Source organism: Dermacentor variabilis, chromosome 8 (assembly GCF_050947875.1).
Source record: "Dermacentor variabilis isolate Ectoservices chromosome 8, ASM5094787v1, whole genome shotgun sequence".
Taxonomy (NCBI): domain Eukaryota; kingdom Metazoa; phylum Arthropoda; class Arachnida; order Ixodida; family Ixodidae; genus Dermacentor; species Dermacentor variabilis.
Window position 1 is genome coordinate 56,460,835 of NC_134575.1, and position 27,995 is coordinate 56,488,829.

At 43.6% G+C, this 27,995-nt stretch overlaps 1 long non-coding RNA gene across 1 annotated transcript; it reads right to left on the reverse strand.

Moving 5' to 3' along the window:
• Positions 1-1,867: 1,867 nt before the first annotated feature.
• LOC142591039 (uncharacterized) lies at positions 1,868-27,866 on the reverse strand. The gene is made up of 4 exons (XR_012830312.1): positions 27,735-27,866; positions 14,635-14,723; positions 3,444-3,535; positions 1,868-2,013 (listed from the first exon to the last, which is right to left on the reverse strand). It is a non-coding gene; the product is annotated as an uncharacterized LOC142591039 (long non-coding RNA).
• Positions 27,867-27,995: the final 129 nt, after the last annotated feature.

Sequence of the window (27,995 nt, forward strand, 5' to 3'; positions counted from 1 at the left end):
CGCTTCCGTTTGACGTAGGAATTGCTAAAACGCTTTTTAATTTCCTTAACAAATGGCTTCCACGCTCTTAGGGAAGCCACGTAATTTTCTTACTGCATCAGTGTTGTCTCCATCAGACATGACAAAACACGAATAATGCTAGGTCACGGAAAATCAATGGTTGCAGTACCTCACGTTTGTTTAGTGTGTTAGCCACTCGTCAACACCTTCGCCTACACTTCATGTCGATGAGCGTAGGCCCACGTAGCGCTGCGTATGTTCAAGTGAAATCAAGTTTAGCGGAGGTACAAGTAGGGATGGAGTGTGTCCATCACCGTCCTAATCATGGTGAATTCGTTGTCGAGAGAGCGAGAACACGGCGGCTCCGACGAAGTTCGTCGTATGTTGTGTCGCAGCACGCACATCCCACACGATGTTACACCCATGGAAGGCGTCTACTGAGAGGCCAGCTAGACGTAGTCACGACGTTATTCACCAAGCGCCTACCGAGATTCAGTTAGGCCTCCGAAAGTCCTCTATCTCTTCTCCTCCCCTTCTTGCTTCCCGCACATTCTGTTGTGAAAAATTGATACGCATGAAGGATTGCCCCACTTTGATTGCGATTATTGTGTTGTTCGACAATCAGTCATCCTATGCTACCATAACGTTTACGGTGTGGATATGCGGGTAATTGGAGATGACTAGTTTAAGAGCTTTCTATTTCTCTAAATTCAGGCACCACTTGATAAGGAGAAAAACATATGGGTACTGAAACCATTTATTCCTTCGGAATTACCATTATTTTCCCTGTTTTTTTACCCGCGATACGTGAGATGGCTAAAGTTGCACGAATATGACAGATATTCCCAGATATAGCACAAATTTTATACTTAACGGAAATGGCTGCCATGTAAGGGTGACTCCTATGGAAAAATTGCACTGTGGGGCTGAATTAGGTTGATTTAAAATAATTTTGAATACACTTCATTTCTAATTTTCAAGTGGCATGCAAAACCTGTATTTACTTTTCCCGGTCTCCTCGGTAAATTATGCGAAGCTTGTACCTTATATTTGCTAAAGTTCGAAGGATGTTGTGATTAATTAGTTTAGGTTATTAACAGTCTCGGAAGAGAACAGCAGTTTACGATAGGTAGCCAGGCGCTGGAAGTGGTAAGGGAATGCATCTACTTAGGGCAGGTAGTGACCACGGATCGGGATCATGAGACTGAAATAACCAGAAGAATAAGAATGGGGTGGGGTGCGTTTGGCAGGCATTCTCAAATCATGAACAGCAGGTTGCCACTATCCCTCAAAAGCAAAGTGTATAACAGCTGTGTGTTACCAGTACTCACATATGGGGCAGAAACCTGGAGGCTTACGAAAAGGGTTCTGCTGTAATTGAGGAGGACGTAACGAGCTATGGAAAGAAGAATGATGGGTGTAACATTAAGGGATAAGAAAAGAGCAGATTGGGTGAGGCAACAAACGCGGGTAAATGACATCCTAGTTGAAATCAAGAAAAAGAAATGGGCATGGGCCGGACATGTAATGAGGAGGGCAGATAACCGATGGTCATTAAGGGTTACGGATTCCAAGGGAAGGGAAGTGAAGCAGGGGGCGGCAGAAAGTTAGGTGGCCGGATGACATTAAGACGTTTGCAGCGACAACATGGCCACAATTAGTACATGACCGGGGTAGTTGGAGAAGTATGGGAGAGGCCTTTGCCCTGCAGTGGGCGTAACTAGGCTGATGATGATGATGATGATGATGATGATGGCCAGACTTGGGAAGAATACGTTTCTCACCTTATACTTATATACACTTACATACTACTTCTGCCGCGAGAGTTCGGGAACGAAAAACGAACTGAAAATCTACTTACGATATCATCACATATTTGTAAGAGTGTATCGTCCTCTCACATCCATCGTTATGTCTTGCTTTGAAGACTGACTTCACACAGTGCCATGTACTGTTAAGATAATCTTCTAGGTCCATCATTTGTAGATGAATGTCTTTCTCATTTCGAAGAAACTTGGGAAAGAGAAATGAACACTGAGGCCAAGTACAGCTGCACATAATAAACCTGGGACAGTCATAGCTATTCACGAGCATATGTAATTATTCGTGCTTAGATATTTGTGATAATGAAAATCTGGCTCGAACTGGCAAAAATTATATGCCTACGATGTGTTTACGATCACAAAACAGGCGCACTAGATTGGACTCCAAAAGGAACATATTGACCGCGTGTACGACGTGAATGCCTAAACATTGCTGTAACATGACCCGATAATACGACCATATACTTTCACCTTCAGTAGCAGGCAACCCAGGAATTATGCAATGACATACACGCTGCAGTACAACATTGGAAAACGAATATACCCAAAGGCAGAGAAAAAAAAATGTAAGAATGCTCTAACCATGACATTGCTAACTGCTCGGCGCATCTGCTTTTGAAGAACTCAGTGTTACGGGCGCTGTGCAACCAGCGATGGTCGCACGAGAACGCAAGAAAATGTAGTTCTCTTTGACCAAATGGAAATAACGTTGCCGAGGAAATGCCGGATTTTCACGTGAAATATGTTACCACGATTAGAACGAGAGAAGGGACACTTAGTGCCTTAGAAGTAGAACACACACACAAACACACACACGTATATATATATATATATATATATATCTTACGAGTATAACTTGACGTGCCGCCACGAAACAGGAAATCTCCCATAAAGACGGATGCCTGCAGTGCGCTACATGATCGTTGCTGTGAACTACCCATCACAAAGTAGAGTGAGAGCCCGATTGAACACACTATTTAGTCGTAGTCAGTGCTGACGTCTTTTATACTGCCGATGAGAAGGCCGTCGTCCTCCGTGGCACTTTTCAGACATGCCCATCGAGAAGAATGATGTGATTTGTGGATGGTTACAATGTGTGATCTAATGCAGCGCTCTGTACACAGTAGCAATTACGGCAGTACCTAATGGTTAATCTCACTGCGGTTGAGCCTCGACTGAAGATGAAGGAAAATACAGCCTTATGTTTATGTTACCAGCCCCAGATATATCGTGAGGCGTGTTTTCTTCCTATCGTCAAACTTGGAAAACAAACTCAGGTATTTTCGTGCAAACGAAGCCTCGCAGCAAATACAACGATGCTGAAGCGTTAAGAGCTCATGCCATATTAAACTCTTGCTTTCTGGAGGAAACGTTCGTAGTATTCAGAGAAATGAAGCTTAATTTGGCGTTGACAGCTGCGCGTAAGAGCTAATTTCTAATCGGGTAGTGATGTCAGACCAATACACATATGAAGTATGCGCGCTTGCCCCTGAAGAAAAAGAAGTAAAATTGTGATGTTCATTATACCTGTCAGCGGAGTTTCTTGCATTTCTTGTGCTTGCATATTGTGATACATTCAGCAAAAATTACTAGAACGAAGTAACAATGAAAAATACGTACCTTTAAAACTTTTTCTAAACATATACGTGGAAATAAAGGTGTTCCTTCAGGTTCCGCCGGCGCCGCGGGGATGTCCTTCGTTTGGTCACAGGCTACAGCCCATTATTCCATGCATGAAAGTCATCAGTGTACAGTTAGCTAAAATAACTTTCACATAAATTTATCATTTGAAGAGGGTGAGTTCAGAAATCTAATAATGTTAATTATAAATACGTCGCTGAGAAGCTCCCACGCACAACTTAAAGTAGGGTTCGTCTCTACATTTTAATTATTATTATTATGCGGTAGGGCGTTCTTGTGTCAAGAGATCAAAAGTGCGTTTTACAGAAATATCTAATCCGCGCTTCTATGATTAAAGTCCGTGAGCAACCGGTCCCAATTGGAAGAACTCATCACTCTATACAGCTTACTCTATAAAGCTGGTAAATCAGCTGCGAGAAGGCGGAGAACCCTTGATGTTTTATTGATTTTCATTACATCACCTGCTGTGGACGCGCATTTCGACGACTGTATTCGAGCTACAGCCTAATCAAATTCCTTTCTTGTGAAGAACATCAGTTAGATGTAAAACTAATTAATATCAGTTAACTTGCTGGAGGTATTATCCTATAGTTATCGTGGGGTATGCTATCAATACCAACATTATGGGCCATCATATATTTTTTCAATAAATGTAGACACAGAAATTTGAATTTCTTCGCAGAAATGCCGTCTTTCTGAAGATCATGTGTCACTTATACCAAGAAAGGCTATGGCAAGCATTCGTGCAAAAGCCGTTGGTCTCTTCTCGAGGCCTACTAGGATACATCATTTTGGTGAAGGCCTTGTCTAAATGAACTTCCGCACAGTATCCAATTACCTCTTCTAGATAGGTTATTTGTTCATTATCGACCGTTCTAGCATTAGCTACAGTCATAGAGGAAAATGTACTGGAATGAAACACTGGACGGAAGCATAGACAAAATTAGATCATGTTTCCCACCATGCAAACGGTGGTCATAAAATTTATCTGAAGAGCAACAATAATTACATTCAGGCATATCTAAAATAAGTAGACCAACGACATGTTTAAGGTCGCTTTCCCACGGACAGCCTTGTGCAGCTCTGAATCGGGAATATTTAGGTAGTGCAGCGATAACCTTTAGGAAAGGCACTGTCAATGGTGAACTGTGTCGAGCATGCCCACGGTGCTTTCCTTTCTGCACAGTAGTGCTTTAGACGAATGTAGACGACTAATGAATGAACGAAATGTTTTGCACAATATCAGCAATGGCTTCAACAAATAACAGGACGTTCCGCTCAGGCAGCATTCTGCATTGTTTGTGCGCCACCGCATTCTGAAGTTGCCCTCACTTTATAGCGATATTTGGCGATATCTAATTCAATGCATAATCCACAGGCCCCATTTACAGCTATACCATGAAGTCAAAGGCTCGGCATGTACCAGTAAATAATTGTGCTAAGCAGCACTGTTACAAATTTACCCCATCTCATAAACTGTGAATCTACACAACCGAACGAATCCATATGGAACAATTTCTAAAGACTGCTCGTCGTTGAAGCGCCTGCACGAAGCGCTCGGTAGTTGTTGCTGCACTGAAATTCTGGGAACGGGAAAACACATTGCACAGAACCAGTCAAGGTGTATTTTTTTATAAAATGGCGAAATATGAATCATAGCAATAGCTGCAAAAAATGTACACTTTACCAAATGAACATATGAAGATAGTTTGACGGCTGCAGATTCTGGCCTGTAGCTAAGGCTTCAAATGTGGTACACTGTTTATGTCCGCTTAAGATGCTGAAATCTTGAAGGCAAGCATCAAGGTACGATGGAGGGCGGGATCATGAAACTCATAAGTCATAGAATTGGATGTAACCTTCCGGCACATCCCGCTTATTGGCGTGGCATATGTTGTGTTTCCACAAATTGATTTGTTATTTTCTGAAGCCACTTGATGTATCACTGGCTAAATGAATTTCGCTACCGGCAATAGTAGGATCACGGCGTTTCGGCAATGTGAACTCGTGTTAGGATCACAGTTTTCCGTTCCTTAGCTAAACGTTAAACTGCGCCAACAAGTCCTGAGACAAGAATGGCGAAATGAATGCATTGTCACGTTCAAAGGCTCCAAAGGGCGAAGAAAAATTGCTCGTGATTTTTCGAGACCTTACCGATTTTTCCAAGCTGCTTTCATACGTGTGCTCTATTAATTTGCCACGATGGCATTTCATTTCCAGCGCAAGGAATTGCTTTGCAACTTCACTTTCTGAGCAATCCTTTCAAGTGCTGTGTTACATTATTGGTCATTCTTCGTAAACCTTCACAAAGAACGTGCAGATTGTTCCTTGCTCAGAATTGTCAGTGAGTTTTACTCATTGATATTTGGCTCATTCATCCATGGACATTGTGGAGGCACATGATCCCATGTCCATTTATAGACGTGCATTAGCCGTGACACGTTCAAACGAAGATTCATCCGAACTCATCTCACGATGGTTCTCCATGGTATCGCGTTTATCATTGAATCAATATAGCGACGCAATGTATTTCTATTGTTGAATTGTGTAATGTATTAGACAAGCACTGCAGTCTGAGTCCTCTTTCACTTATCCCTACAAGTACTCTGCGCCAGCTAGCGTCGCCGCCACCAAGCTTGCACCTATCCTCGGATATTCTAGGAGCGCCGGTACCTGCTGCCGCTGACAAACGCGTCCTACAGCAACCGTGCTACATGCAAAGAATGGAGGTAGCAGCTACCGCAGCGACCACAGTTGCCAAAAATCTGATCTGGCGTTCATACGTGTCGGCTTTTCTACATCTCTCATGGAAGGGTCCACAGTAATCGCCGTGCCCACGCGCCTTCCAGAAAGTTCTCCACAATTCGCGTTACACATGAAATTATATCCCACAAGCTTCAGAACAACAGAACCATTGATAACATTGGAGAAACTTCCGATACATGCGGCGCGTCCCGGGCTAAACGATAACATTTGTTAGACAGTAGAAACCGCTCATCAGTAAAAGATGAACAAGTCCACGTGTCAGTGCGAAAGAATGTCAGTGGCGAAAATGTGTGAGAACCACTTTTGCCCTAAAGAACCCTTGAAACGCGAGCATCTCGATGCATTTTCTATATATGACATCCTCTGGCGAGAGGATACGCGAGGAACTTAATCTGTGAGCCGAAGTCGGTCCCACCACTCACGGCCTTGCTGCCGGATGCAGAACAACTGTTCTACCGCAGGCGCCAAGTTTACGTCAACTTTCAAGGCGAAAGCAACTGATGAATTAACCCCCAACCGCTACCTGAAGGCATCAAAGCTAGCGGCTTCGAGTCTCTCGCTGTGCAATGAACTAGAAAAAGAGAAAACGAAAGGCTCGATTTTTATTAGTCATATCATAGCGAGCCAGAAAACAATGACACCAAGGACAGCATAGGGGAAATTATCTGCAATGCATACTTGAATTAAAGAAGTGATAATTAATGACAATGAAAAGGCGCCTTCCTTCTCATTCATTACAAATCGATGGTTTTTCATTCCGACAGCTTTGATTCCTGCAGGTAGCATGTGTGGGTTTATTTACCAGTTGCTGTCACCCTAATGGTTCGAGTAGGCGTGACGCCTACCGTAGCAAGGATGTTCAACATCCGGCACCAAGGTTGTGAGTGGCGGGGCTGGCTTCCGCTCATAGAGTACGTTCTAGTAGATCACCATAGATATCCCAGAAAGTGGATGGCAAAACGGTGCCACAGTAGCTCAATTGATAAGAGCATCGCACGTGTAAATTGAAGACGTGGGTTGGGATCCCCGCTATTGTGAAGAGATTTTTCACTCGTTTATATTTGATTTATCTATTATTTTTTCTATTCTTATATTAACTGCAAATAATTTCTGGTATGGTGTCCCTGGCGTCATTGTTTTATGCATTCCTGTAGTATTTTCTTTACGTTTCACAGTCGGCAGTAATGAATCGGCGTCAACCTAGAGACACTTGTTTTTGAGTGCAGTACTACTAATTCCTTGAAGAATGGACCGATTCCTGCATAATGCACGCCGGCACGTGAATTAGAAGCGTCAGAGTAAAACTCCCCCAGTAAAATAATACTTCAAGTAAAGTTCTAAAAATCAAATAAAATATGACGCCCTCGATAGTGTTCTGTCACCACTAGGAACCATTTACCGTATTCTATGAGATGTCAATGCCACGTATCAATGTCTTTAAACTTGACATAAGATTGTTCTCCGGGATTTTAACCCTCTATTGCATGGTGTCCCATGTTTGGCACATACCGGTTACCATTTTCTTTCGCGTGTGTGACATTCCCAGTTGAGAATGTGATACCATCCGAGTAATTCTCATAGTGATGCGCACTTCTTATGGGCAAGTGCTGCCATCTCTTGAGCGATAAGCAAAATAGAGGTGAAGAATATTTTGGGAAGCGACGTGAAACTCGGAGGGGGCAAACACGAGCAATTGGTATGTTTTTTCTTCTGAAAATTTCCACCGCGGAAACAGAAAAATTATTTTGACATATTTTTGGTCACACCAATTCAAGCCAGTTATTATTTTTCTCAATTTCGTCTTTAACTACAGCAGAGAATGTGAAATCGGTGTGTGCCATATTTGGCACAGTATGCACTTGAAAGACAAAATATGGTAGTTTGCTGCCATCTGTTACATAGCCCCAACCTGCAGGTCACTCTATCACAAGATGGAATTTTGTCGATCGGTACGGTGAGGGTGAATCGTCTACCAAACTGCCGCCTGAAAAGCGAAAAGGAACTGAAATGTAAAGGACGTGGTGCTTCAGAAGCACTTTCAAGCACGATAGATGACGTGGAGTTATCATGTGTGCGGTGGTACGATAGCCACGCGATGACATTTCTGTCGAGCTTTGTTGGGAGAGTTCCAGTCCAAAAGACTAAGCGCTGGTTTACCTCCTCCAAGGAGGTTTGCGAAATTGATAGCCCCAGCGTAGTACAGGTCCACAACAGGCACATGGGCGGGGTCGACCTGCTGGACTCACTGATTCGACTTTACCGCATACATATCAGGTCGAAGAAATGAACCTTTCGAATTTTTACGCATATGCTAGACTTATCGGTAGTAGCAGCATTGCTATTGTGCAGGAGGGTGCAGGAGCAGCTTGGGAAGAAACAATTACTACCGCTGGCTCAATTCAAAGCAGATATTGCCGAATGCATTACCTCGCATAACAAGTGCCTACCTAACAAGCGACCACGAAGGCCTTCAAGTCAAAACATCGAATTGCAGGTTCAAGTCAAAAAAGCACAGGGACCAGTAGCCGCAATGCCACCCAAAGATGACTGATCTGACCAACTCAGCCACTGGCCAGAATTTAATGAGAAGAAGCAGAGATGTAAGCGGCCATCTTGCAAAACAAGTCGGCGGTGAAATAGAGGAAGTGCAAAACTCATCTCTGCTTGTAGGCAGCAAACAGCTGTTTCATTTCATTCCACACATCGCGCTAAAATTCCCACCGTCCGTGAAGCTTTCTTTTCCGCTCGTGGCAGCAGGAGCGCTCGGCCATCTTCATGGTGTGCCATATTTGGCACAAAGCTGTATCTTAATTAATACAGTCGTTATAACTCTGAAACTTTTTGTGCATGTGTTTGTTCATTCAATCAATAATAAAAGCTGAAAAAAAATTTTTAGAATGCCTTTTTCATAATTCATAACAATAGAGGGTTAAACACCCGATTCCTCACAAAGATTAATTACCCGAAGAGAGAGTTAAAGAAATGAAATTATGGGGTTTTACGTGCCAAAACCAGTCTCTGATTATGAGGCTCGCCGTAGCGGAGGACTCTGGAAATTTCGACCACCCGGGGATCTTTAACGTGCACGTAAATCTAAGTACACGGGTGTTTTCTCATTTCGCCCCCATCGAAATGCCGCCGCCGTGGCCGGGATTCGATCCCGCGGCCTCGTGCTCAGCAGCCCAAAACCACAGCCACTGAGCAACCACGGCGAGTGAAGAGAGAGTCGTCTTCAAGCTACAGATGCAGAATCAAACATTATTGTATATGTCACATCATTTGAGGTTACGTATGGGGGATGTACTGGGTTAGCGTCTAATTTCAGGAACTACATGAAATTGGAGTACCATTTCAGAAGTGGAGCGAGAGTTGATTAGCTACTACATGGATACTCTCTTTAGGGCTTGTTCTGAAGGCATCGGTCGCCAGATGTATACCTAGGTGATAGATAGAGTCCAGCTTATTTGAGACACTTAAAGTAGGCACTGATGCGCTATGGCCCCATTACTTAGGTTCGTTTGTACGTAGCATCTGAGAAGGTTCACGAGGCATATTAAATTACTTATTTATTTGGAATAGCTCACATGGCCATTGAAGGCTGTCTAGTAGGCTGAGTAGCAGCCTATAAAGAACAGTGAAAAGCTAGCATGAAATAAAAAGGCAAGAAAACAATGTATGCTACCTGGCGCTACCCAACCTGAAGTGCTAAACGATTTTAAAAATGTTCATTGCTTTTAGGCATGCTTTATGAGGTACTTCAGGTGGGACGTAAAGGTTAACGTAAAAATTATATAAAAAATAAATTAATTAATGTTATTATTAATTAATAAATATTAGAATAAATACTACATAATACCGTAATAAAGACGAACGTATAACTGTGCCAAGGAATATGTGTTATTTGTTTGCAGTAAACGTGAACCGTGCAGCTCAAGAAGGGGACCTAAGGCCAGGTCTCAATTTTTTGAAAAGAAGTACGCACGATCTTCCTAAGTTTAAATTTAGCTCAAATCATTTCTCTTGTGTAGATCTAAAAATTTCGCCAGACCAAAACTGAACCTGCCGCTCGCACATTGCGGGATCAGGCTATTTAAATGCCATCTGCCCATTATTGACATATGGAGAATAAAGCATACTTCTCGGTGTAAATTAATATAACAAATCCATTTTACAATAGAAAGGGTACGACTAGGTACTCCAGTATCCATCACATCGATATATATCCTGGAGATAGCACCGCAAACTAACATGGAAAGCGCTTAGAGAGAGGAGGCTAAAAATATCATGTAATTAAAACTTTTATTACCAATAGTACAAACAAGTAAATAACTTTATATCACGTGAATCATGTTGCCACACATATCTACTTCCCAGAGACCTTGCAAAATTCTTTAGCGCAATGTGATGTCATGAGCCTATTCTTTATCAAGGAACACTGACAAGAACTGTTCATGAGCAAAAGCTCAACTATTGTATGCCTGTGCCCGGAATGGAAGCCAGTAGTTGATCTATCACCTCTAAATCCGCATTGCTAACGGTAAGCCAATTTTACTATTCCTAAAAAGTGTGATCACCCGAGACTTTTCAAAGGTTTTATTGTTTGGAAGCAGTTTCCTATGCCGTAGCTCTCTTTCAGCATTTTTTTAATGTTTTATTGCATTCTCATGTAAGAATTCAAAGTGTAGTGGGCAACATATGTCACACGCCCAAGCGCGCAGCGTGCTTACTATTGTTTAGTAGCATTGATACTCACAATTATATCTGTAGTATTGCCAGCATAACTGCCATTGGCACATACACATATAAAAACATGAATTTCTCGAAAGGATGCACAACGGCCCGTATTCACAATGCTGCAGTTGCTAGAGTAGTGCTGTGCTTTCTAGTAGGCTTGCATGTTTTCTCTCTGTTTTTGTACAAGCTATCATCATTCGTACAAGTAGGCATTGTAGCAGTTGCAATTCTGTGTCCAAATACATTATTTTTTGCATAATGTGATTCCAGCATAAACCACACAGTTAACTACTACATCTCTCAGTAAAGAAGCTCGCAATACCGTCCATAGTGCTTAATTGTCTACTTGCTCTTGACCACCAAATGAATTTTACTTCAACAGCGCCTCGTAAAACATTCTGTTTGGCTGTGGCAATTATTATTCGGTGCTCAACAGTTGTTTCTTATGTGTTGAGATCCTTTCTATGTGTTCTGTTTCATCCTATGTATTTGCTAAGCGCTGTGAGCAGTTCTGCTTGGCGCGGTTATGGTCCGAATATGTTCAACCAGCAAGTCTAAATTCTAGTGCTATCTGTTAGACTTCGTTTACTCGGCGGATAAACTGAAAGCAGTATGTGTAATCCCAAAGGAATCTCTGACAAAAATACTTATGTCTAGAACAAGCATCATATGCACTGCCACTCACATGCTATTAGTTTGGGTATGCAAGTATCTATATCCATTTTCCACATATTAGCAAGTGTCTTACCTACATGAATGAGCCTATGTTGCGACTGCTGAAGTTAATTCTGTGGTTGATGCGCCTGCTTGATTTTGTTTTGTGCACCTACACGTCTGTGGTGCTTAAGCACTGTAGGCGTGTGAGAGCTGAAGTATTGCAGGAATGTCGAAGTTGGCGTCTGCCTATTATTGCTACAGTATGCAAACAGATACCTGTCACCGTATTTGTGCATGTTCTGAAGACAAACCATGTCCGCTAGGTGAAATTTGTAGTGTCCTTATGAGTTTTCCGGCCAGTTCATATAAGTTCTCAGGACAAAATTTACGTAGGGATGGAAGGGAGACAATACAACATTAGCGCTGCTAACAACTGATTATTTTTATCGAAAGATGAAAAATGTCAGTAGCACTAGATGTGTGATTATATTGTGCAATATTTTTTCCACTGGGAAGGTGTGCGTTGTAATTCAGAGGGATAAAGACTCAATAAAAGGTATGTAAAAAAAGGAAATAAGCACCATCTAATTTCTGTCGCTTGCGATTTAGAAATGATGCCTTTTCTCATGCATTGACAATGAGGGCTTGTTATCTTACGTTGTACGTTTCCCTGATTGCTCTTGTAAATTTGTACCGCTTCCCTTCGTTCAAAACCGGGGGAAGTAACCCGGCGGCTGAAGTGGATCGTCGGCGAATTTCTGTAAAGCGAACTAACGCGTAAATGCAAATAGAAGAGACAAAAAATAAAAAATAACCAGCAACTGCACAAAAACGCGTGAAGTGATTCCTGCTGTTTTAAATCAGTTTAGATAGTTGTTTAGCTCGTCTTTATCCAAAAGAAACGCGCAATGGCTATTAGGTCTCAAATCTCGCTTCATAAGGGCTCGGTGCGGGAACTTTGTACACATTGTGCTTCTTTCTGCGCCAAGATTAAGACGCGAATGCTCGAACCGAGCTCATTCGTGCCGATATTTTCTCGCGTTTAGAACAACATAACTAAGGTTGATGCACACTGCAACACACGTCATATATTCGAAAATTAGCATTTATCTAGCGCACGCTAACGAATATTGGCTAAGTCATCCCGTTTTTTAGTCTCAGCTGATTGATCTCTATGTCGCTTCAGCGGTAATTCCCTCGCACATTCGAGGCCGAACGACATTACCAGAATATGCTCGAGGCACATTGTCAACGGACAAAAAAAGCACTTACCTGTTAATTCGCCAAAGCCTCTACAATTCAAAGGTGGAAGGCACGCTCCAAGTAATGAAGCGAGAAATGATAGTTGAAATACGTTCAGGGCCGTATTTGCTCACTTAAGTGACATTAAATAATGATTTGTTTACTCAATTTCAGTTCGACGTTCACAACACAACAACACAGTTCACAACACAGTTCACAACACAGTTCATAACAATGCAAGCATGCTTGCATTGTTGTGACAAATACTTCGCGGCCAGCGGTGGTTGCTTAGTGGTTATGGTGTTTGGCTGCTAAGCACGAGGTCGCGGGTTGAAATCCTGGCCATGGCGACCGAATTTCGATGGGGTCGAAATATCAAAACACCCGTGTAATTAGATATAGGTCCACGTTAAAGAACCCCAGGGGATCCAAATTATACCGGCGTGCCTCCTAATGAGACCGTGGTTTTGGCAACTAAAACACTATAATTTAATTTAGTGATGTGATGTCCGTGCTGTGTACTTCGTTGACACGACATACATGGTTGCAGCATTAAATTTGACATCCTTTCTGAAGCGTCGCTGGTCCAAAATGGGCGTCAATGTTTTCCATCGCCTCGAAACCTCAATTTAGAACTACCGACAGGTTTCAAACGAGCGTCGCAACAGCAAGTCTCCATAGCGATGGCCGTCTCGGTGTTTCGCGCAACACACATGGTGGCGCTAACGGCTGAGCCGATCGTGGGGCCACCATAACATTGAAGGGGCCCTTCGACGCAGAGCTACCGCAGCGGGCACAGAAGTGTTGATTTGACGGTCGACCACTGCCTGAAGTCTGCTGTGCCCTTTAATTATTACGGCTCTGCTTCTGCACGCCCTGCGTAGTTTGTCCGCTTGACACATTTGCATGGTGTTTATTTTTCAGAAATAGCAGCAACGTACTGTTCCGTACTTTGAACTTAAGCTGATCCAGTTTTCCCGCAACCGTCGTCGTACAGTAGTAGGGTTTGCTTGCCTTCGCACGTCACCCTCGCCCCTTCCTTATAAGGGAACTGCCTCTTCTCCTCTCTCATCCATACAGTTCTATCTAAGTCCTCTCTGGACTCGAGCGTTAGTAGAAAGGGAAGCGCTGAAGCTTCTGCAATGCTTCCCATGAGAGTCGCGGATAATTAGAGCTGTCAAGACGTTAATGTGGTGACGGCCAGCGAGCTCCAGAGGGCATTGTGCACATTCGAGGCGGTGGAGTGAAAACGAGTCTCTGCTGACGCCTTTCCGCTCTAACTCGCCCCTGTCATGTATACACATGCTCTGAAGCACCATCTCTGACGCGGTTTACTTGACAGCAGCAGCAGTAGCAGCAGTGAGAAAGTCGAAGTAAGAGACAAAGAAAGCTTCGCTTTAAAAATTCAGAGCCATTCCACTCTGTGAAGGAATGGCTCTGAATTTGTCTATAGTTTCCAATGGTTCCTTAGTTTTAATTATTTAGTGGCAGAGTTACCTTAGTAGAAGAATTCAGTAACACTTTTATGTGCAGAAATAAAGCAATTGTATTGCGAAACGTTCTTGCCGATCAATTAAATGACGTGCATTGAATGAGCATATTAGTACTTTTATTTGAAACAGAAATATAGGTTTTTTTAGTGAGCGAGTCCTTCTAACTTTATTTAATCATTGCTCCATATATATATGGGCATAAGTACAGTTTAGTCAAAGAAGAAAAACAAACTTACGAAAACCTCCATTACAATTCAGTCATAAAACAATTCACTTACATGCCGTGATCTGTGAAACTTCGGATGTAAATAACACAATCAGCAGCAGCTTTGCCATATTAGATGTCCCTTTGTTTATCCAATATATTCTGAGGAGACACAATAACAAAGACCTTCAGTGTGGTTCGCAAAACAAAACAATTATTTCGTCCTAGAAGTATAATATTTAGGCGACAGCATTAAAGTGGCTTGTTCAATGGTAATCACTGAAATATTTTCTATGCAACAAAATGCGATGTCTCTGGAATTACCTAAATTGTAGCTTCTCAGTCCCGGGAATGCAAACAATGAAATATAATACGTATGTGTCAATTAAAACCGAAAGCGTAGTGGGAAATATTATTCATCCAAATGCAACTGCTGCTTGACTTTAATTATTTTGGGTGTGTAGCTACCATGAATAAACGTATCTTTTTTAAATTGCGGGCTGTTAGCTGAATGCAGAGCCAAATGTAATTCTTCATTATTATGCTTATTTTTGTTCATAGATTGCATAGCCCAAGCTTGCCCGGCATTACTTTTGAAGCGCGATTTACTTAAAACTGGGCGGAACTAACAAATTAAGGAAAAAATATGAGCGCTCAATGTTTTAGTTTGTGTGTTCAATCATGCTTATGTATATACCCACAAGGAAGTGAACCGATTTTGTGGATTTTTCGCGGCAATAGAATCTTTATCATAAGCCTAGTTCCGTATCTATTGCGGGACGAAATCCTCTCCGGGTGACCTTACATTGCTGCTCTCTCGGCTTGAGGATTCCTAAATGTGCTAGAAAATTTCCTGATTTCATCACTACCTAATTTTATGCCACCCTCGATTGCGTGTCCATTCCTTGAGCACGTCTTCTATGACAAGAATGGCACACCAGCTATCTGCCCTACAAATTACATGGCTTCTCAGCTCCATACTTATCTCTCAACGTCAGATAGAGTATCGGCTATTCCCGTTTGCTGTCGGATCCTCGCCACTCACCTCTTCTCGCTTAACGTTACGTCTAAAACTTTTCGTTTCGTTGTCGTTTGCGCAGTCCTTTACATCTAACGGTATGATGCGATGATTGTACATTTATTTTCAACAACAGCGGTAAAATCTCAGTCAGGATTTTGTTATGCCAACCCTTTGCACAAAAGCACAAATTTATTCTTCTGTCCATTTTCTTCACAATTTCAGGGTCCCCTGTAACTAATTGAAATTTACCAAGATAATTTTACTCGAGCAGAGAGCCTATAGGCTGCCTGGCAAGCTTGAATTCTTGTTTGCTTTCAGTGTCTGCCGAACACCCCGTTTGTTTTCTGCTTTGTAATCTTCATCATTTTTCATACTTTAATCGTTGTGACGTTATAATGTCGATAATCGCTTCTTGCTTATCGGCTTTAACACTTTAGCGGATTCCATCTCATCTGTTGAGTGAGACACTTTCATTCTCTGTCGCTTTTTCATGAGGTCATTTCTCACTTGGGAGAACATTCCAACTCGCTTGGCCCTTGTTCCTTTCCTCCTAGTTCAATTTCTGCTTCTGCTATCAGCCTAATTATGCCTTCAATAAATATCTCTATCTGATCGTTGTCTTAATGTTCTCAAGCTTCATATTTGTTTACGAGCCGAAGCCTGAATTTGACTTCCCTCATTACTGCCTCTAGGTTAGCCTGTGTCTTCTTCATTAGGTTGTGTTGAAGACGTATGCTGTTTTGGGCTCATTCCAATGACCGTTTCAGTTGGCGATGTGGCCAGTTGCCGGATGCCGGTGAAGCTATCGCCAGGAATTATGAAAAAATATTCAGTTCCCACCAGGATGGAACCGGATCCCCGGCACGGGATTCTGCTATTCTACCACTGCGCGCGCCACTGTTTTTCACATGCCCCGAAAACATGCTGTATACACCCGTCCTTGCGCGCCAGGAATCAGGCAACGCAAGATGCGCACCACGTAGGGTCGATTTCTACACATTTTGCATTGCATTTGCATATTATCACACTAGTAGGCACGCCTGTAGCAGTTGCATAAATCGCGCTATAAGGTAGATCGATGAGTTTTGAAGAACAAGAAGGCAATGAAGAACAAGAACAATGCGATGCGCAGAAAAATGGTACAGTAAAAACATTTATAGCATGTCTCAATAAATCAAGCAGGCTAGCTGACTACAAGTCACTGCTTCGTTTCAGAGGGGATGTCGAATATTTCAGATAATCATTATCAGCAGCAGCATGTTTCCGGAGCCCTTGCTAGATGCTGCGGAAACATGTCCTTTACACGTGTCTTCGCTCATGAGGAGTCATGCGATGTGAGATACACGGTGCATGGCATCAATATGTGCACATTTTGCTCTGCAATTGCGTTATGCACCAGGTGACACGCAAAGTGTCAATTGCATAGGTAGCGGCGAGAGGTATATAGAGTAGTTTTCAGGAGGCAGACGTTTACCGCGATGCGTAAAAATGCTAGAATAAGAAACATATTAGCATTAGCATACCTGATTATATCAAGAAGACTAGGTATCTCAAAGCAGACTGTTATCTCAAAAGAGATAACAATCGTTCATCGTAATCGTCTTCATCATCATAAGCAGCAGCAAAAGCATCCAGCCGTGGCCCTTGTAATACAACATCAGATGCGCATACCGTAGCATTGATACTTCCAAACTTTGCTTGAAATTGCATTCCAATTTCACCTACTGTCCCAACATATAGCACTTGCACCGTGTCGGACCACGTGTAAAGGGATGATGACATCGGCCCCGCTCAGTCTCGAGTGCTGTGTTTGGCCTTTTGTACAGGTTTTGGCACCTCGTCGCAATGTACGAACCACTGCTGAAGTACAGCTATGCGCGTGGCTGCAACCAGGCAACGTCGGTCTGAGCAGACCACTGTGCATAGAGAGCCACAAGCTGCACCTCCCCGTCAGTGGCGGGCGGAGAGTTCAGTTCGCTCTTGAGAAAACGGCACGAAGGGACTGCGCCACAATGACCCTCTTTTGCGTACAGACGAAATTGGAGCTCCTATGGAGCCGTTCCACCAGCTCACGCTGTGACTGTGCTACGGGCCCCACGCAAGCCTGTGACTTGTTTATATTTTTAAATTGATGCCAATCCTTGACCTCACCCCATGATCACTGCTTTTACCCTATCTAGCACTTCTACAGCCTTTGCTGTGCTGGGAATGACAAGGAGAACGAAATCTGTTGCATTTGTTTTTACTCCATTAGGGCTATTTGAGGCTCCAATCCTGCCCCTGAGCTTTCTGAACGACCCTATTGAAAAACCCCATGGGAACCTGCGTGTCTGATGCACCATGAAAGCACGAAAAGAATCTCATCTGCTTGCTTTGAAAAAGTATGTGTAAAACGCTCAAGGCCACATTGAGTTTTAGATGGTGCTGGCATATTTCGTTGCTGCCAAGGTACCTGCCGGCGTGTGCGATTTGTCCGCGTTCCCTTACCTAGCTTGCCGTTACTTGTCTAAAATCACTGTGGCGTGCAAGGGAAAGTTAAAAGTTGTACTAAAACGGATCCTCAGCAAAGAAGAGTTGACAAGCGATGTCGTAAACGTGCCGAAAGGGTTCGATGACGTTATACGGCCACGCAAAAAGTTTGCTATACGCAAATAAAACCATGCTATCCGGCATGTGCTAGTAGCCAGTGCCTCAGCGATCGGCGGCCGCTTTCTTTTATTCCTTTCAAAACTGGACAACCTGCGGCAATTCAGAGAAAAAATTAGTTTTGTTTGTCATGTGCCATATAACGTAATACTATTCCAATATGTTATTATTCCAATCTCCTGACGTCAAATTTGTGTAAATGCCGACGCAAGCATCGGGGTTCACCCGCAGGGTTGTCTAAACAAACCAATCAATCTATCCCCTCGTTCATAGGGAGTCACTTTTGTTTGCTTGAAAAACAAATAACATTGCCTGCTCTGAGCGGCTTGTTTTACCTAATTTACTCACAATAGGCGATGAGCATGCTCAAGTGGAGAGGGATTCATTGGCGCCGGGCCAATGCACTGAATAACGATAACCGGATGAAGAGGGTGGTGCCGGCGTCTGCGATTGGTACGCTTTCTCTTACTTAGCCAGCGGAGGACCATCGACAATCGCGGCGGCATGGAACGGAAGCTAAAGAATGACGCTAAAACGGATCCTCAGCAATGAAGAGTTGGCATAACGAGGTCGTAAACGCGCCAAAGGTTCTCAAAATCATTACACGGCCACGCAAAAAGTTTTATTACATGCAAATAAACCCATGCTCTCCAGAAGGGGCGAGTAGCCAGTGCTTGAGCGATCGGCGGCAGCCATCTTCATTACTTTCGGAATGGGGCCGCCTTCGGCTATTCAGAATAAAATTCACTTTTTTTCGGCATATTAGTGCACCTTTAACGCGTGCGCCTCACATTGACGCGGTAAGCTTTAGCAGTTTTGTGACGTCCCGTGAGATGCAGGTGAAATTGATGCAGCCCAAAAACTTTTCACCAATAGCCGAGGGCTGATGGCAAAAAGGCGTCGAATCATAAATAACCATTTTTGTTTTCTTCGTTCAAATTCTGCATAATCAGTGTGTGCACGTCATGGCAGATTGGGACCTATCACGGTTTTCATGCCGTCGTATGACAGACAGGCGTAGTGGGAGTGGTCGAAAAGGTTTTTGAACAATCGCAGAGGGCTGATTGCACAATTGGAATAGAAACGTTTGAAATAGCTTTACGTTATAAGCGCCCCTGACTGCCAATATATGCACGAGGAGGAAGATGCAGGGAAAAAAGGAACCTTCGGATAATAAATTCTACCGAGGGCTCATACATCTTATTTCACTTGTGTTGCAGGCTTTGTTATTCAAAGTGAAGCTTTCTACGGTCAGAATATCAGCATATTACTCTTAATTTTACCTAGCAGGGATAGGCTTGTTAACAGTTTCATTTTTTTCTAATACACTCTTGGGACACTAAGCTCGTTTGTTTTAATGCAGGAGTGGCTGGGCCTAGAGAAAAAGTCGAAGCAGGGTGCTGATCAGTGGTGATCTCCGTATCTGAGTTAGCCAGACAATATAAGGCACCATTGTGCTTCGCTTTATTGACAATGTATTATCATGTGGAGAACTTGCACCTCAATATCAGTTTTGAGTTAGAGTTTTGAGAAATACGTTAAGGAAGAAGACACAAGGGTTGGCCCTCGTTTTAAGAATACACACCTTCTTTTTCTGCGTACGCATACGCGCGCTCCTGAATTAAGGAGCGCATATGCGTACGCTCCTTAATTCCAAACTATCGTCGAGCTTGTTTAAGCTTCAAGCAGCAACCTTTCGCCAAGAAAAAGCCTCATTTAGTGCAGAACTCAAAAGAAAGGTAAGTGGCTGACAGGACGTAACAGAGTCTAACAAAAATCTAATTTTACTGCTTGCACGGGAATATTGTCATGTAGTAGCGACGGGTGAGAATACAGCAGCAAAACTGTGATTAAGTTAACTAACCTTTTATTGGGCCAACCTGCGCCGACAAAAGCAAGTCACAAAACAAATTACAATGATAGTGGTGAACATAGTCGGCGATCATCCAAAATCTGAAGTGCCGGTCAAGTGCGTCGGCTTTTATACACGAGCCATTAACATTCCAGAGAAATCACTGGTGCTGGCGTGTCTTCTAGAAAGTTCTACACCATTCTCGTTGCGCAAGGTTCGCGCAATGCGTCTCATGATCTGGTAGGGTCCGAAGTAGCAGCGTAAAAGCTTCTCGCGAAGTTATCGTCGCGGTATCCGGGTCCAAACCCAACACTTTCGTGAGCTTGTCTTCCGCATATCATCGTCCAAGGTTGTAGTCTAGGCTGTTTGCTCTCTTCTTGTTCTTTATCCGCAGACAGGCGAGATATCGGGCTTATTTTGCGCGCAATATATAGCTGGCGATGTCAAAGTTCTCTTCGTCGGTGACGTGCTGCAGCATTGCGTCGAGAGTCATTGTCGGGTTTCTGCCATTAATCAGCTTGGACGGCGTGATCTCTGTTGTTTCTTGCATCGCCGTGTTCTAAGCTAGTGTTACGTATCGCTGGACGGCATCCCATGTCCTGTGTTAGACGTCGATGTAAGTTGTAAACGTCTCGTCGTGGGTCTTATTTAGGCGCTCCGTAATAGGGTTTGTCTGCGGGTGGTAGGCAGTTGTCCTCCGGTGGCTTGTATGTCTGTATCGCAGAATAACTTGGGTGAGCTCCGCTATATGTGCCGTTCCGCTGTCGGTAGTGAGGACTTCTGGGCGCCATCTCACAGCAGGATGTTCTCGACTAAGAATTTCGCCACTTCGCTACCGATCTCAGAGCTTTCGTTTCAGTGAAGCTGCTGAGGTAGTCCGTCATCACGACGATCCACTTATTTGCGGATGTTGGCGTAGGAAAGGGTCCCAACAAAATATTCTCGATCAATTAAATGGTCGGCAAGGCGGCTCGATCGGCTGTAGTAGGCCCGGTGGCCTTGTCGGTGGCGTCTTCCTTCGCTGAGAGTCTCGACCGTTCAAGAGCATTCGCTGGTGCGTGTCTTCCAGAAAGTTCTACTCTATTCGCGTTCGCATACATGCAATAAAATACATAACGTTAGGTGACAATAGACAGCGAATAGAACCATCGATAATTTCCAGAAACTTCCGATGCATGCAGACGCGTCCCGTGCTGAGCGATAACATTTGTTACACAGTGAAATGCGCTTACCCAAAAAAGATAAACAAGTCCACATGCGAAAAGGGGGGAACAGATAAATCTATAGTGCATTTTGCTCGCAAAACTGCTGAAACAACATATGGAATGGCTACCATGACAGTTGTTTTACCGTGACAAATAAGCAGTCTTGCTCTCGAATAATCCTCCGAATGGGAATCCATTTTACAGGTGCCCTGTCACAGATACTAAGAGCAAAGCCTCACAGATCTCGCCAGCCCTATTGTCCTTGGACTTCTCCACAGTCGCACAGTTTTTAAACAAGATGGTGCAAGCTAGCTATGTGCTATCAGGTGACTTCCCAATGGCCTGGGCATCTAGATAGCATGGTCACAATTCCAGTCATTTATTCGGTGGCGTGTTTTGCTCACGTAGCATCTATTACACGATAGTGTTATTTGATATCCGTCGACAGCTCCGTCTTCTACACACTTTTTTGCGTGCTTGTTTTTTCAGAGATACTAATGCACGCCTCTGTACTTTGCTAGCCTACACAGCAAAGCATGCTAGTGACATTCCAAGAAAGAATTGTCGAAAAAACCGACGTGAGGCTACTTTTCTCAGCACTAAAAAAGCTAGCTTTGTTAGTTTAGATTGGCGGTCAATGGTCCTATGGGTTTGGAGCACCATATAGGTTCTTCAATTGCACACACTAAGGCAGACCAGCTTGTGGGATGTGGTTCTGGAATTTGTAAAGCCCACTGTGCAAGTTGCATTAACGAGTAACAAATTGCAGTGAGGAAGTGCAGTAACGGCATTGTTCACGGCGCAGATGAATCTCATTCAATCGGCCAGGGCACCAGGGTTGTTGTTTGTTTCGTGCCTAAAATATCAAGTTTGCGTTAACTATATTTATTGGAAGACAAGTTCACCATAACATCTATGGTTTGAGCGGGCGCCTTTGCGTTCGAGCATCAAGTATTTTTTTCTCGGATCTGTCTGTACTGGTGCTTCCTTATCATCGACATGAACTTGGCATGAAGTTGTGCAACTGGAAACTCCTGAACAATGACCCTTTAGTTGGCACATCTCGATGAACCAATTAGCTTTGATGATCTTTATTTTATTTTGAAATACTTCACATGTGCTGTCCGTAAATTTTTCTGATCTTCCTGAATTATTTTGAGGCCAGATGCTGACGGTACTAACTCACTGTCAAATACGGCCTTTTCAGGATGAACCTCCTGACTTTACTAGTGTGGTTGAAAAAAAGGTGGCACTTGTAGGTGTCTATCTTAGACATCAGTGAAAAGAACCGGCGAATCTTGGATACATCTTGTGTTCAGTTCTGTGGTAGGTAAAGGTATGTCGAAAAGCTTTCTCGTCTCTAACATGATGGCAGAGATTTACTTGGTCAGTGGCCACAACTTCACAATCATGTTAGCTAAATAAATGAATTTTTGTCTAATCCTCGATAACACTTTCTACAGAATCCAATAACAGAAAATGCTACCTTTAGTTGCAATACCCACCTCGAAGAGGTATAACGTGTGCTAATTGAGCTCCTGTGCAACATTTTGCAAAGTGATGAACGTGTTATAAATCCTAAATGCGGGACTTCGTAGAGGGACGACGTAATGCTGATGCATTTTCCTTCAGTTATTGCCTAAACACAGGTAAGTTTTTTCAGTCACACAACATTTTTCTCCAATAATTATTATTAGCGACATTAATTTGCTGTTCATATGTTGGGTATACATTATCGATAACTGAATTTATCAACATTACTGTTCACCATTTTGACCCGTCTAATCTGCATTTAGTCTGACGTTGTTCATATTGAATCCGCTAAGTTTATTTCGTTGTCGGTTACCTGTGTTGAATGAGTTCCGGAATACCACTATCACATGAAAGCTTAAAGGTGGCCCGGCAATTAAAATATCCCGATAAAATTGCTCGATTACTATAACGATATTGACTTGCTATCTTTTTCAGACACCGAATAAGCTAATTCCTGGGGCACGCATAGTTTTATGTTCTCCAAAAGTTAGCAGGACTCAGTCAACGCTATCGGTTTTTGAAGTATCAGTACACAAGCTAAAATATATTCGTAACCGGCACTGATTACAACGATCACAAGTTTCGTATGACTACACAAGCGTACTAACGTTTTTTATTATTATTCTATAAGCATTTCCATTAAAGGCATGCGCTTTTATGTGATGACTAGGGAGAGCTTCATGTGATTATTGCTAAAAAGTTTGTTCTTGGAGCTCTTCAAAATACCATCACATCTTACTAAATTTAACGCGAAATAGTTTGTAACTCAATTCGCACGTTTTTGAGGACTAGACAAGAATACTGTCCATTGGCAAGCTCTCTCTCCCGCGCTCTCTCATGCGCTCATTTCTGTTTCCATTCTTCGTGCAGGCTCGAATGGCAGTCGCAGAACTTTTCTTCTATGCAAGTCGTTAGAATGCCCTATTACAAACTGGTTCTCTTGCTAGAACATAACAACTTAATGCACAGCTCTTAATGCACAACCTAATGCACAGACAGTGCAGCGGTGGCGTAGAGGTAGAACGCCCGCCTCGCGTGCAAGAGGTCCGTGCTTCGAATCGCAGTGCCGCGCAATTTTCCACCACATTAAAAAAAATCCGCGTGTTGATAAAATTGCATAAACAGGCCTGGAGTGTGGCCTCATCCCGGTGACCAGAACCGGTAACGCACCCCCTCACCAGAGCAGGATTGGCCACCCTGGTGCAGTACTTGGCTGAAACCTCCTATATGAACACAACAATCAAACCCCGGCCCTCAGTCCCTAGCAGCTGTGAAGCAACTGACCACGGCGGCAGTCAGACCTGCGACGCAGCAGGGGGTGCTAAGGATCCCTGGCTCCGGACAGGTCGCCATTGGAATATGAACCTGGCCACGTTTACCGTTATCTTGTGAGGCGAGTCTAGCAGTGCCATTGGAGGAATTAGAGGGCAGTAAATGGGATATAATAGGGCTCAGTGAAGTTAGGAGGCCAAAAGAAGCGTACAGAGTGCTAAAAAGCGGGCACGTCCTATGCTACCGGGGCTTAGCGGAGAGAAGAGAACTTGGAGTCGGATTCCTGATTAATAAGAATATAGCTGGTAACATACAGGAATTCTATAGCATTAACGAAAGCGTGGCAGGTCTTGTTGTGAAACCTAATAAGAGGTATAAAATGAAGGTGTACAGGTCTATGAACCTGCATCCAGTCATGATCACCAGGAAGTCGAAAGCTTCTACGACGACGTGGAATCGGCGATGGGCAAAGTCAAAACAAAGCATGCTATACTAATGGGCGACTTCAATCGCAAGGTAGGCAAGACGCAGGTTGAAGACAAGGCAGTGGGGGAATATGGCATAAGCACTAGGAATAGCAGGCGATAGTTATTAGTAGAGTTTGCGGAACCGAATAATATGCCGATAATGAATACCTTCTTCCACAAGCGGGGTAACCGAAAGTGGACGTGGAGGAGCCCGAACGGCGAGCCTATGAATTAAATAGACTTCATACTCTGCGCTAACCCTGGCATGATAAAAGATGTGGACGTGCTCAGCAAGGTGCGCTGCAGTGACCATAGGATGGTAAGAACTCGAATTAGCCTGGACCTGAGGAGGAAACGGAAGAAACTGGTACATAAGAAGCCGATCAATGAGTTAGGCGTAAGAGGGAAAATAGAGGAATTCCAGATCAAGCTACAGAACAGGTATTCGGCTTTAACTCAGGAAGAGGACCTTAGCGTTGAAGCAATGAACGACAATCTCGTGGGCAGCATTAAGGAGTGTGCAATAGAAGTCGGTGTTAACTCCGTTAGACAGGATGCCAGTAAGCTATCACAGGAGACGAGAGATCTGATCATGAAACGCCAATGTATGAGAGCCTCTAACCCTAAAGCTAGAATAGAACTGGCAGAACTTTCCAGGTCAATCAACAAGCGTAAGACAGCTGACACAAGGAACTATATTATGGATAGAATTCAACAAGCTCTCAGGAACGGAGGAAGCCTAAAAGCAGTCAAGAAGAAATTAGAAATTGGCAAGAATCAGATGTATGCGTTAAGAGACAAAGCCGGAAATATCACTACTAATATGGATGAGATAGTTCAAGTGGCTGAGGACTTCTATAGAGATTTATAGAGTATCAGTGGCACCGACGACGATAATGGAAGATGAGAATAGTCTAGAGGGATTCAAAATCCCACAGGTAACGCCGGAAGAAGTAAAGAAGGCCTTGGGAGCTATGCAAAAGGGGAAGGCAGCTGGGGAGGATCAGTAACAGCAGATTTGTTGAAAGATAGTGGGCAGGTTCTTCTAGAGAAACTGGCCACCCTGTATACGCAGTTCCTCATGAATTCGAGTGTACCGGAATCTTGGAAAAACGCTAACATATTCCTAATCCATAAGAAAGGGGACGCCAAAGACTTGAAAAATTATAGACCGATCAGCTTACTGTTCGTTGCCTACAAAGTATTTACTAAGGTAATTGCAAATTGAATCAGGAACACCTTAGACTTCTCTCAACCAAAGGACCAGGCAGGATTCCGTAAAGGCTACTCAACAATAGACCATATTCACACTATCAATGAGGTGATAGAAAAATGTGGGCAATATAACCAACCCTTATATACACCTTTCATTGATTACGAGAAAGCGTTTGATTCTGTCGAAATCTCAGCAGCCATGGAGGCATTGCGGAATCAGGGTGTAGATGAGCCGCATGTAAAAATACTGAAATATATCTATAGCTGCACCACAGCCACCGTAGTCCTCCATAAAGAAAGCGACAAAATCCCAATAAAGAAAGGCGTCAGGCAGGGAGAGACGATTTCTCGAATGCTATTCACTGCGTGTTTACAGGAGGTATTCAGAGACCTGGATTGGGAAGAATTGGGGATAAATGTTAATGGAGGATACCTTAGTAACTTGCGATTCGCTGATGATATTTTCTTGCTTAGTAACTCAGTGGACCAACTGCAATGCATGCTCACTGACCTGGAGAGGCTTAGCCGAAGGGTGGGTCTAAAAATTAATCTACAGAAAACTAAAGTAATGTTTAACAGTCTCGGAAGAGAACAGTAGTTTACTATAGGTAATGAGGCATTGCAAGTGGTAAGGGAATACATCTACTTAGAACAGGTAGTGACTGCGGATCCGGATAATTAAACTGAAATAATCAGAATAATAAGAGTGGGCTGGGGTGCGTTTTGCAGGCATTCTCAGATCAAAAAAAAATATTAATATTTGGGGTTTTACGTGCCAAAACCACTTTCTGATTATGAGGCACGCCGTAGTGGAGGACTCCGGAAATTTTGACCACCTGGGGTTCTTTAACGTGCACCTAAATCTAAGCACACGGGTGTTTTCGCATTTCGCCCCCATCGAAATGCGGCCGCCGTGGCCGGGATTTGATCCCGCGACCTCGTGCTCAGCAGCCCAACACCATAGCCACTGAGCAACCACGGCGGGTATTCTCAGATCATGAACAGCAGGTTGCCATTATCCCTCAAGAGAAAAGTTTATAACTGCTGTATCTTCCCAGTACTCACGTACGGGGCGGAAACCTGGAGGCTTACGAAAAAGCTTCTACTTAAATTGAGGACGCCGCAACGAGTTATGAAAAGAAGAATGACAGGTGTAACGCTAAGGGATAAGAAAAGAGCAGATTGGGTAAGGGAACAAATGCGAGTTAATGATATTTTAGTTGAAATCAAGAAAAAGAAATGGGCATGGGCAGGACACGTAATGAGGAGGGAAGATAACCGATGGTCATTGAGAGTTACGGAATGGATTCCAAGGGAAGGGAAGCGTAGCAGAGGGCGGCAGAAAGTTAGGTGGGCGGATGAGATTAAGAAGTTTACAGGGACAACATGGCCACAATTAATACATGACCGGGGTAGTTGGAGAAGTATGGGAGAGGCCTTTGCCCTGCAGTGGGCTTTAACCAGGCTAATGATGATGATGATGATGATGATGATGCACAGCTCTTAGGCGCCCGTGCCTGCGTTTCGCGTCGGTGTTCTCCCCCGGCGTAACTGACTGAAGCAGCACAGTGAAGGATGAAAGAGCGAACGGGGAGCGCGGCGGAAGATTAAAAACGGCGATAGTACAGCGAGCGGGAGGTGCATAGCGTAGCCATGAGACGGAAAGCCGAGGAAGTGAGTATGGTGAAAGCATGAGTAGAAAAACGCGTTGCCGGGCAAGACGGACCCTGCGGCGGCGTCCGCTTCGACATAGAGGCATAGTAGAGTGCCGTCGTCGGTTCTCCTATGGCATGCGGCGAGCGCGTCCACCGATACTCTAAAGGCAACAAAGTGCTGCATCAGTGGATGTTTTTCTGCGCCGCCACACAATTGTGAAATTAAGTGCAATTAACGGTATAAATGACCTACTCTAATGTACTGATTCTTGTATAGTACAGAACAGAAAGATGCACAGATTCAAACCCTTTCGTGCAACGAATGGCGTCCGTCACCGGTTCTGTTTCTTCCCAACGGTGGTTTGCTGGGCGAGATTCACAAGTATCTTGCCGAGGGCAGCGGGAAACAACAGAGGAAAAAGGTAAGCACAGATTTTAAATAGCCTGCGCACTGAGGGCCTCTGCTTCCTGCTTTATTAATAACATCCTTGGATTAGTCGGAAAACTTTAGCGTCGTATTCAAACAGCTGCCTTCCGCTAACGAAGTTTTATTCACGTCTGACATTTG